Genomic DNA, 9756 nt, shown 5'->3' with positions numbered 1-9756 from the left:
GGGTGTACAGCACAAGAGGACCACAGCATACCGTCCTCAGGCTAACATCTCAGAACGAGTGAACCGCAATTTGAAAACCATGCTTTCCTCCTAAGTTAGGAACCGTCATCAAGATTGGGATCAAAATCTTCCTGAACTTTAATGAGGGTACCGGTGAGTCTCCTGCACAATTAACTCTTGGAAGACAAATTCTTTGGGCCGTTAGAACTACATATCACGCCCCCCTGTCCTGATACTACTTCATACCAGCAATTACATTTGTTAGAACTTTTAAAGAAACAGGTTAGGGAACGGGTGGTGAAATCCCAGGCCAAACAGGCTAGATATTACAATAAACAGAGAAGAGTAGTTCTCTATTCTGTAGGTGACGGGTTTGGTTGAAGGCATCCCCTTTCTAAAGCTTCAACTAAATTTGCTGCGAAGCTAGCTCCGAAGTGGTTCGGCCCAGCTACAGTACTTAGCAAATTAGGTTCTGTTAATTACCGTGCTCAATGGGCAACTGACTCTTGGGGGAAAAAAAGAGATACAGTGCATGTGACCAACATGAAGCCTTATTTTGGCCATTCACTTGGTTTGGGGGCGGGGAATATGTAGCGGATGCCACATGTGCTATTATTCTGTGGGCGGTTGCTGCCTCTTTGGGTGCATTGCTGTAAATATACCTTTAAGGGGGAGGTCATAACTCGGTCAGGGTGGTTGGTGTTGAAAGCTTAAAAACCGGAAAAGAAGGGGAGAAAGGGAGACATCTTGTGGTGGAGCAAAGAGAAGTGACAAGGTAGCGCCAACTGGAACAAGTTCTTTTTTTTTTTTTGAAGACTCAGCGACACAAGGGAGACGCATCTCTGAAGACGGACTCTTTTTCTTTGATTTCGCTGACAAATATCTTGGACCGGTAGAATTAAACTTTGTTGTTATCGGCTCAACAGCCGGCGTATTCCAGTAGGGTTTCTCTTTGCCCTGAACAATAAGGACAGTAAACCCATTTGATCAGTCTGGTTTTACTTATTTATGAACATCGGGTGTTTAAACCAGAGAGAGGGGGTTTGATTGCTATGTATTTGTTTGTTTGTTTTTCTTTATATATGTAAAATAATATATTTGTTCTTTTGCTTTTTATTTGGTGATATGACTTGTTGTTAATGCTAAGCTGGGACTGGTGGTGGGGTCAATGAAAGGACGAGCGTTGGTCACGTTGCCTGATAGATTTTAGATATTGAACTGCTTTATACTAGCAGTTTTCTAATCATGCCTTAACTCGGGGTTTAGTTCTTTGCCCGGGGTTAGCGGTACAGCGCTTCCATTGGAAAGTTAAAAGATGCATTTCCAAGGCATACACTGATGTTCAGGTTGAGTACATAAGTAAAGGAAAAAAGCTTACAGCGATCAGGGTTTCCAGGCGGTCTCCAATCCAAGTACTGGCCGAGCCAGTGCGTGTTTAACTTCCGAGATCAAACGAAATCAGGCGCTTTCACACTGGCAAGTCCGTAAGCAAATGCATCACTACTTCTTTATGGTTAAATACTAAAGATCGGGGGGTTGAGCACTTCAAATTGAAAGGATAAAGATGCAGTTCCCAGCCATACACTGATGGTCAGGTTGAGTACAACAATAAAGGAAAAAGGCTTACAGCACCCGTGTTTCCCAGGCGGACTCCTATCCAAGTACTGGCCGAGCCAGTGCGTGTTTAACTTCCGAGATCAGACGAAATCAGGCGCTTTCACACTTGTAAGTCCGTAAGCTTAAGCAGTGCTCCGTAATGCTGGTTAAATATTGAAGATCGGGGGGGAGCGCTTCCATTGGAAAGTTAAAAGATGCATTTCCAAAGCATACACTGATGTTCAGGTTGATTACAAATAGTAAAGGAAAAAAGCTTACAGCACCCGGGGTTCCCACGCGGTCTACCAACCACATATACTGGCCGAGGCATTGCGTGTTTAACTTCCGAGATCAGACGCTTTCACGCTAGTATGGCCATAAGCGAGGGCATCGCTACTTCTTGCTGGTTAAATACTAAAGATCGGGGGGTTGGGTGCTTCAAATTGAAAGGATAAATATGCAGTTCCCAGCCATACACTGATGGTCAGGTTGAATACAACAGTAATGGAAAAAAGCTTACAGCACTCGGGGTTCCCAGGCGGTCTTCCATCCAAGTACCAGCCAAGCCTGTGTGTGTTTAACTTCCGAGATCAGACAAGATCGGGTGCTTTCACACTGGTATGGCCGTAAGCAAGCACAGCACTTGTAGCTGCATTTTTCCCAAAATTATCAAAGTTCTGCAGCTTCAACTCAAAAAATGGGATTCAACAAAAGCTTGACGCGCAGAAATGATTCTACAGACAAAGTATCTTTGTTTTTTAAAGTTTAGTTAAGTTTTGAAGTAAAACAGTTTACACAAAAATAAGGAAATTAAAATAGCAAAAAAAAAAGAAAAATAAATGTTAAGAAAAGTTCAATTCTAAGCTTAATCTTGTTACATCTCAAATCGTTACTATTTACTTAACATTTCTGAACCATTTCAAAACGGTCAGAAAACTGTATGCTTATCCCATTTCTAAACTTAAAATGGGTCTTTCAAGTCCCTCTTTACTGGGTCCTGTTCTTAACCAAAAAGAGTTAGTTATCACACTGTTTCTCAGTTATAGTAAGAAGATTCTATCTCTTGCTAACTATAGGGGGAAAAGACTATACCAAGTTATGACTATGAAAGGAATTTATATTCTATTCAAATTAAGCAAACATTAATACGAGTTTAACTTAAACCTTTAACTTTCTAAGATTGGTTCTTACATTTCCGGCCCCTAATTGGCTATGCAGGAGCAGAGACAATTACTATACTTTACTTCAATATGAGGCAATAACTTTTATATTAACTATTCTTTTCAAATCATTAGCAATAATAGTGCAAACATCCATCCATCCATTTTCAAACCCGTTACAAACATTTAAAAAATTTCATATTTCAAACATTGGCAGTTTCTTGAAGTAGGCACAGTTTATTCACGGGTCTGTCCAGTGTGCTGGTTTTGGTTTGCACACAAACTCTTCTGGCTGCACCTTTTGCATCTGGCATTATCCTGATAACTCGACCCATTGTGAAGGTGAAGCTTTATCTACAATTAGAACAATGTCCCCTAGTTCAAAATTTCTTCTTGGTGCAAGCCATTTTTGACGTTTTTAAAGTATTGGCAAATACTCTTTTGTGCATCTTTTCCAAAACAAGTCAGCCATGTATTGAATTTGTTTCCAGCGTCTTCTTGGGTATGGTTCTTTTTCTGAAATAAGTTTAGGTGGTATTTCAGGTTTTGTCTTCAATAATAACAAGTGATTGGGTGTGAGTGGTTCCAAATCATTTGGGTCATCTGATGTCTTCGTAAGGGGTCTGTTATTGAGTATTGATTCCACTCTACACATCATTGTAGGAAGGTTTTCGTCATCGAGTGTTTGTTGGTTTAGTGTTGAATTTAAAATCTTTCTTATGCTTCTGATTTGTCTTTCCCATACTCCACCTTGGTGAGAGGTTGATGGTGGATTAAAAAATCCATTTGATTTGTTCTTGCATCATAGCGTCACTGATTTTTTTGTGTTCCAATTTTTTAATAGCTTCTCGTAGCACTCTTTCTGCTCCAACGAAATTTGTTCCATTGTCTGAGCGCATGATTTTAACTTGTCCCCTTCTATCCGTAAATCAGAGTATGGCTTGGATACAAGAATCAGTGTCTAAGCTATGTGCGATCTCTATGTGCGCAGCTCTGGTTGTTAGACATGTGAAGATTACTCCGTACCTCTTGACTAGACTTCTTCCTCTTTTGACTAGGAAGGGGCCAAAATAATCAACTCCAACATTAGTGAATGGTGGTTGGTTTGATGCTAGACGATCTTCTGGCAAATCTGCCATTTTTTGCTCACCTACTTTCGCATTGTATCTTCTGCATGTTGTGCACTTTGAAATTATTTTTCTGATAGCTGAATTTGCTTAAGGTATCCATTATTTCTGGCGAAGTTGTGCGAGCACATAGTTGCGCCCACAATGACCGATTCGTTTATGAATGTGCTGCAATATGAGAGAAGCAACATGTGAATGCTTGTGTAGAATTGTGGGATGTTTAGCTTCTTCAGGCATTGCAGCTTTACAGAGTCTTCCTCCAACTCTTAGTATTCCATCTTGTATGATCGGGTCTAGTTTATAGATTTGACTGTTCTTTTAACACAAATCTTTTCTTTAAAGCTTTTAATTCTTCTGGAAATTCTTGCTGTTGACTTAGACGGATAAGCTCTGTTTCAGCTTTAACTAAGTCATCTAGAGAAATTGGACTCAGTTTTAAAGTCTGTTTATACTTTTTCATGTGCTTTGTGATGAGTGATTTTTGTTCTTCTGGAATACCTTTAGTCTGACTGGCTTCTAGTTGAAATGTTTTTCTTTCATTTCTTAAGCGCAACAGTATGTCTTTAAACTTGAGAAACCAAGCCACTGCTTTCTTCAAGCGATGCCAATCTGAAAAGTAAGTGATTAGTTTGTTGATGGGTTCAGTTGTCTCTTCTATTTTTGTCATGTTAACTGCACAGATTTTAACTTCTGGATCATCTTCAAAAAGTGAATCATTCAGTTAATCTGGTCTTTTTGGCCACTCGCGTTCTGACTTCAATAAGAAACTTGGACCATGTGACCATGTGGTGCTCTTAAGAAAGTTTTCTATGCTTAGCCCTCTAGAAGCTTGATCAGCCAGATTAAGGACAGATGTGACATACCTCAACTGTGAAGGTTGTGAATGATCTCTGATCACAGAGATTCTGTTGGCAACAAAGGTCTTGAATCGAATGTTTTCATTTGAGATGTATTTTAGCACCGTGGTGCTGTCAGTCCAAAATGTAGATTCTCGTAAGGGCATTTGAAGTCCCTTTAAGCATTTTGTCCATTTTAACTGCTACAACGGCTGCTGTCAGCTCCATTCTTGGAATTGTGACCTGTTTTAATGGTGCAACTCTTGACTTGCCCATCAGGAATGAACAATGCCTTTTGCCCTCTTCATTTGTTAAAACAAGATAAGTGACAGTGCCATATCCATCTTCACTAGCATCTGCAAAATGGTGCATTTGTGCTGTCTTTATGGTTCCAAACCCAATAGGTTTGAAGCATCGGTTCACTTTATAGTCTGTGAGTAACTGCAAATCATCCATCCATTTTTTTCATTTCTGAATGTGTTTGACTTCTACTTCTTCATCCCACCCAAATTTCTTCTTACATAAGTCTCTCAGAATAAGCTTTGCTGGCATTAAGGCAGGTGCTAGAAAACCAAGTGGATCATAAACTGAGCTAACAACAGACAGAATACCAAGCCTTGTTTTGCAACTTAATGTGAAATTTGAAACTGTCAGTTTCTGTGCACCACTGGATGCCCAGGGCACACTCTGTGGGAAGGAGACTGTGGCTCAAATCTAAGTCCTTTTGTTCGTGAGCTCTGTCTTCTTCTGGTATGGACAATAGAACTGCTCTGTTGTTACTCACCCACTTAGTCAAATGGAATCCCCTTTTGAGGCATAGAGCTTGGAGGTCCTTTGCCAGCTTTATTGCTTGTTCTTCTGTTGTCACTGACCTTAAACAGCCATCTACGTAGAAGTTGTTGAGAACGGTATAAACAGCTTCCTCAGGAAATGTATCTCTGGCATCTTCGGCTGTTCTACGCAAAGCATAAGAAGCACAACTGGGTGAAGAAGTAGCACCAAAAAGATGTACTGTCATTTTGAATTCTTCTAGATCTTTACTTAGATTACCTTCAGGCCACCATAGAAAACGTAAAAGATCAGTGTCTTTGTCTGGTATCTTAACTTGGTAGAACATTGACTTAATGTCTGCTATTAAGGCTACTGGCTCCTTTCTGAATCTTGTAAGGACGCCAATGAGTGTGTTAGTTAGGTCAGGGCCTTTAAGTAATTGTTCATTAAGTGAAATCCCCTGGTAGGTGGCAGTGCAGTCAAAGACTACTCGAATCTTATTTTTCTTTGGATGATAGACACTGTGATATGGGATGTACCACACTCTGCTTTCACTGCAATTTAGGCTTTCTTTAGGAATCTTAACAGCATAACCATTGTCTATAATGTCTTTCATGAAGGCTTTATAGTCTTTGTGGAAACCTGAATTTTTGCTCAATTTTCTTTTGAGTCCAACAGCACGCTGTTCAGCAATGCAGCGGTTATTCTGCATTTTAAGTGTTTCATCCTTTAAAGGCAAATTTAAACAATAATGGCCACCTACCAGTCTTGCAGATTCTGAAGCTATGCGCATGAACTTGATGTCTTCCTGCGACATTTCCTCTTTTTCTTCACAGTTGTGCTCTGGAAAATCTGTTGCAGCAGCATATCTTCAATTTCTGTTATTGACACACGATTGATTGGATGTTTAGGTATCTTACCACTTTATTTTGCGAGGTCATCTATCTCTTTGTATGGTCCACCAACTACCCATCCAAGTGTAGTCTTCATGGCGTGAGGTCCACCTCCTTGGCTAGGTATGATTCGTGACTGCTTGAAGATTTCTGGATAGTTGATTCCTAATAAAAGATCAACTTCAGAGTCAATATGAGATAGACGTACCTCTTTAAGATATGTCTATTTATCGATATCTTCTTGAAGTGGAATACTTTCTCTCTTCACTGGAATGGAGACCTGTGTAAAGACCTTTGGCAAATCAATATATTCAACTTCATTGAGACCACAGACTTGTAAATCTGATAAGACAGAACATTGGGTTAGTATTTTTGAATCATCATCATAATTACTCATAGTTTTGAGAAATACTTGTGTTCTTCTCCCTTGAAGGCATAATTGTCTCTGGAGCTTCTCAGTGCAAATTGTTACTGTACTGCCCAGGTCTATAAAGGCGTATGTTTCTACATACCTTTCACTTTCTCAGATTTTACCTTAACAGGAACTACTTGAAGTGCGCATTCTTCTCTGGCCCCAGTAAGGGTACAAGTTCCAGTCTCGGTTTCCATTTCTGTAGATGTTACCTCACTAGCTGTAGCTTTAGATGCTGCTCCATTGTCCTTTTTAATGTGCAGGATATCTGGGTGCTGTAAGGAACATGTCTGACATTTCATTCTTTCATTACAGTTCTTACCTAGATGACCCTGTTTGAGACAGCAAAAACATAAACCTTTAGATTTTAAAAAGTCAATTCTTTCTTTATGTGGCAGTTCTTTGATTTTTTTACATTCAGCAAGGATATGTTGGTCGCTACAAAAGGCACAAGGTTTTTAAAGGCCTAAGTGCCTGTGACGGACCTCTTGATTAATGTGTCCTGGGTTTCCTTTTCAGCATCTTCTGTGATATTTGTGGCAAAGGTATTTCCCTTTTTTAGACTGTAGTACTAGGTTGTTGTACCGTGTTAGCCATTATGAATGTAGAGAAAAGCCAAGCAAAATGACACATTTTATTGGCTAACTAAAAAGATTACAATATGCAAGCTTTCGAGGCAACTCAGGCCCCTTCTTCAGGCAAGATGCAAAAATTCATAGAAGGCTTTCCTTTGTCATTCCTCTCTCCCTTTTCTATATATTTGTAACTTTGTATAGCCGTGCTATGTATTGAATGAGAGGCGTTCTGTGCTTGTGTGTGTAAGAAGTTTATTAAATTTTACGTCTCTTTTCTTTTCTCTCAGTACTGCAAGCTACTAATAACCACTCTCGTTTCAGTTCATATGGAAGTTTTGAAACGACAATATGTAGATTTTCACCTATATCGAATTCATTCTGATTTCCTCCTGAAGTAGGTGCTGCATTCATAGAACGACTGAGGAAGAGAGCTAAATCTACCAATGCTCCTCCATCTTCTGCTGACTTTATCTGAGGCCAGTTCATAATTGTTTTAATGTGTGCTCTATATATCTGCCTACTATCTCCATAGTAGGTTTTCAGCAGTTGTCGTGCCTTTTGATAACCCTCTTCAGGCGAAAGTCTGATACAGGATTAAATGAGTTTGTGAGGGCGACCTCAAGTGTATTGTTCTAGAAAATGCAGTTTATCTTGTTCATTTTCAAACGCTTTGTCTACAGCATAATCAAAAGCTCTAATGAATGATGAATACGTCAGAGGATCACCATTAAATATTGGTACTTCTGTACGTGGCACTGGGGGTTTAATTTGTTTCTCCCACTGATGAGCTAACAGATTTGTAGCTTCGACAACCACCCTTTGGCTTTCAGCTTTATTCTGAAGTATATCAATAAGACTGGGTCCATATAATGGTGGCTGTCCTGAGGCAGTTAATGACTGAACCTGCCTTTCAGACTCTAATTTATCTAATCTTTTTAGAATTCTGTCAAGTGTCGATTGTTCAATCAGCACTGCTGTAGAAGGTGATGATGTGGCTGCGGTTTTCTGAGATAAAGAATCAAGTTTAACATCAAGAGTATGTTTTAATTGAGGTAACGTCTTTTGTTTTTTTGACTTTGAACGAACCCGTTCTTGAAATTGCATCTCTTCGAACTGATTAACTAGCTGTTCATCAGCTTTATGTGCTAACAGTCTATTTGCGTCTTCCAGCCTCGCCATAGTAGCGACAGTGAATTCATTAATTTCTTAAAGCTTTCGGCAAATGTTGTTTTCTGTTTCTGAATCGCTCCTACTTATTTGACGAAGAAAGTAGCTTTTCATATAGTTCTTCTAGCTCTCTGTGCATTGCACGAAAATCTTAAAATCTTTTAGCCACTATTAAGCGGTTTTCTGGAATGTTTTAAGACTTTCGATCTCAGCTATGAACACGGAAAGATTATCTTCCCTCTGACTTATGTGATCTTTAAGATCTCTAATTATATTTTCTGACTTGAGTCTGAACTCAGATCACTGCCGATCTCACTTGAGCTCTTTTTAGACATTGCCATGACAACAATTAGAGCAAATGACAGGATGTTTCCTGACAGCAATTTCGTCACAATCGGGATATTCAAACAAAGCAATTACTTCCTTGAAATAAAGCTTCAATGACTCAGAACAAAGTACATCCGATCATCCAAAATGCCTCTTTTCAAGACGTCTTTCTATATAATATCACAGTCGCTCAAATCTTCTCAAGGTGTGGCGATCTTGCTTTCATTTATAATCATGCAAAGATAGTAGACAAGAGCAGAGTACCTTCTGAATGATTCCACAGACAAAGTATCTTCGTTTTTTTAAAGTTTAGTTAAGTTTTGAAGTAAAACAGTTTACACAAAAATAAGGAAATTAAAATAGCAAAAAAAAGAACAATTAATGTTAAGAAAAGTTCAATTCTAAGCTTAATCTTGTTACATCTCAAATCGTTACTATTTACTTAACATTTCTGAACCATTTCAAAACGGTCAGAAAACTGTATGCTTATCCCATTTCTAAACTTAAAATGGGTCTTTCAAGTTCCTCTTTACTGGGTCCTGTTCTTAACAAAAAAGAGCTATTATCACACTGTTTCTCAGTTATAGTAAGAAGGTTCAATCTCTTGCTAACTATAGGGGGAAAAGACTATACCAAGTTATGACTATGAAAGGAATTTATATTCTATTCAAATTAAGCAAACATTAATACGAGTTTAATTCAAACCTTTAACTTTCTAAGATTGGCTCTTACAGCACTCCTTAATGCTGGTTAAATACTAAAGATCATGGGGGAGCACTTCCATTGGAAAGTTAAAAGATGCATTTCCAACGCATACACTGATGTTCAGGTAGAGTACAACAGTAAAGGAAAAAAGCTTACAGTGCCCGGGGTTCCCAGGCGGGCTCCAATT

General features: G+C 39.0%; 1 non-coding gene and 1 pseudogene across 1 annotated transcript; both read right to left on the bottom strand.

The window, feature by feature from the left end:
• Window positions 1–1620: 1620 nt before the first annotated feature.
• On the bottom strand, window positions 1621–1739 carry LOC120519216 (annotated as a pseudogene).
• A 370-nt stretch (window positions 1740–2109) lies between these two features.
• LOC120519214 lies at window positions 2110–2228 on the bottom strand. Its single transcript, XR_005631412.1, has one exon. It is a non-coding gene; the product is annotated as a 5S ribosomal RNA (ribosomal RNA).
• Between the last annotated feature and the right edge of the window lie 7528 nt (window positions 2229–9756).

This window comes from Polypterus senegalus, unplaced genomic scaffold (genome assembly GCF_016835505.1).
Source record: "Polypterus senegalus isolate Bchr_013 unplaced genomic scaffold, ASM1683550v1 scaffold_6026, whole genome shotgun sequence".
Lineage (NCBI taxonomy): Eukaryota > Metazoa > Chordata > Cladistia > Polypteriformes > Polypteridae > Polypterus > Polypterus senegalus.
The sequence above is the reverse complement of the archived record's forward strand: the minus strand, read 5'-3'. Positions and strand labels throughout refer to the sequence as shown.